The following is a 2,308-nucleotide window of genomic DNA, read 5'->3' as shown; positions in this document are numbered from 1 at the left end:
CCTTCATCCGGCTATTCAAGCTAACACCTTTGAAATCAAGCCGGGCACTATTCAGATGGTGCAGAATTCTGTTTCTTTTGGAGGAGCGACAACTGAAGACCCCAACATGCACATAAGGAATTTTGTCGAGATCTGCAGCACTTTTAAGTATAATGGCATGACTGATGAGGCTATCAAGTTGAGGCTTTTCCCATTCTCACTGAGGGATAAGGCTAAAGACTGGTTACATTCTGAACCAGCTGGGTCCATCACTACGTGGCAAGATCTTGCGCAAAAGTTTCTGGTGAAGTTTTATCCAATGGCAAAGACTGCTGCTATGAGGAGTGCTCTTACTCAGTTTGTGCAGCAACCTACAGAATCTATGTGCGAGGCTTGGGAACGCTACAAGGAAATGTTGAGAAAATGTCCACATCATGAAATGCCAGATTGGATGGTAATCACTGGTTTTTATAATGGTTTGGGGGCCCAATCTCGGCCCATGCTCGATGCAGCAGCCGGAGGAGCCTTATGGGCTAAAAGCTATACTGAGGCGTATAATCTTATAGAGATAATGGCTGCAAAAGAGCATCAAAACCCAACTCAGAGGATGACGTCAGGCAAGGTCGTAGGTATTCTGGAAGTTGATGCAGCCACCGCTATTGCAGCCCAGCTCCAAGCGCTATCAATGAAGGTTGATTCTCTGGCTACGTATGGAGTTAATCAAATAACTATGGTTTGTGAGCATTGTGCAGGTTCTCATGCTACGGATCAGTGTTCTCTTGTCAACGAATCTGTTCAGTATGTGAATAATTATCAGCGACAACAGCAGCCTGTGCCAGCGACCTATCATCCTAACAACAGAAATCATCCAAATTTCAGCTGGGGAAATAATCAGAATGCTATTCAGCCACCATATCAGCAAGGAGTGAGTAAACAGTTTAACCCACCTGGATTTCAGCAACCACAGCAATATGCTACAAGGCAATCATATCCTCAACAGGGAAGTGCAGCTGTACCTACTAGTGCTGATTTTGAGGAACTTAAGCTGTTGTGCAAGAGTCAGGCGGTTTCTATCAAGACCTTGGAAAATCAAATCGATCAATTAGCCAATGCAGTGCTCAATCGTCAACCTGGCACTCTTCCCAGTGACACGGAAGTACCAGGCAGGAATGAAGCTAAAGAGCAAGTCAAGGCTATTACCTTAAGGTCTGGAAAAGTAGCTGATGCTGAAAAGGCAAAAGAAGTCGAAGCTGAAGTTAGAGATGAAAAATCTAAGCAAAAGGAGAAAGTGGCGGAACCAAGGAAGACTACTGTTGAACACACTCTGCCTGAGGCTAATACAGGGGAGAAACAGCTCTATCCTCCACCACCTTTTCCTAAGAGATTGCAGCAACAAAAGCTGGATAGACAGTTCGGGAAGTTTTTGGAGGTGTTCAAGAAACTTCACATCAATATACCTTTCGCTGAGGCTCTGGAACAAATGCCTAGTTATGCGAAGTTTATGAAGACTATTCTTTCAAGGAAGGTGAAACTGGATGACCTTGAAACCGTTGCTCTCACGGAAGAATGCAGCGCTGTTCTGCAGTAAAAGTTACCACCAAAACTGAAAGATCCAGGAAGCTTCACCATTCCTTGCACCATTGGCAATCTAACTTTTGACAAGTGCCTTTGTGATTTGGGAGCAAGCATTAATCTGATGCCCTTGTCGATCTTTAAAAAGCTGGATCTGCCTGATCCAAAACCCACATACATGTCGCTACAATTGGCGGACCGTTCCATTACTTACCCAAGGGGCATAGTTGAGGATGTGCTCGTCAAGGTGGATAAACTCTTCTTTCCTGCAGATTTTGTTATTTTGGATTTTGAGGAAGATAAGAAGATTCCCATAATCTTGGGGAGGCCTTTCTTGGCTACTGGCCGTACCTTGATAGATGTGCAAAAAGGGGAACTTACTATGCGGGTCCAAGATCAGGATGTGACCTTCAACGTATTCAAGGCAATGAAATTCCCTACAGAAGATGAGGAGTGTTTAAAAGTGGATGTGATTGATTCCGCAGTTACTTCGGAACTCGATCACATGCTAATGTCTGATGCATTGGAAAAGGCCTTAGTGGGGGATTTTGACAGCGATGATGAAGATAGCAACGAGCAATTACAATATCTGAACGCTTCTCCATGGAAGCGAAAGCTCGACATACCATTTGAATCTCTTGGTACTTCTGACCTTAAGAATGCTGAAGGGAAGCTCAAACCATCAATAGAGGAAGCACCTACCTTGGAGCTCAAACCATTACCTGAACACTTGAGGTATGCTTTTTTAGGTGATTCA

The 2,308-nt window shown here is 44.2% G+C and overlaps 1 non-coding gene across 1 annotated transcript; it reads right to left on the bottom strand.

The window, feature by feature from the left end:
- Positions 1-313: 313 nt before the first annotated feature.
- Positions 314-420, bottom strand: LOC141681620 (small nucleolar RNA R71). Its single transcript, XR_012559047.1, has one exon. It is a non-coding gene; the product is annotated as a small nucleolar RNA R71 (small nucleolar RNA).
- Positions 421-2,308: the final 1,888 nt, after the last annotated feature.

This window comes from Apium graveolens, chromosome 8 (genome assembly GCF_009905375.1).
Source record: "Apium graveolens cultivar Ventura chromosome 8, ASM990537v1, whole genome shotgun sequence".
Taxonomy (NCBI): Eukaryota; Viridiplantae; Streptophyta; class Magnoliopsida; order Apiales; family Apiaceae; genus Apium; species Apium graveolens.
Note: the sequence above shows the minus strand (reverse complement) of the source record. Positions and strands in the feature narration are given on the sequence as shown.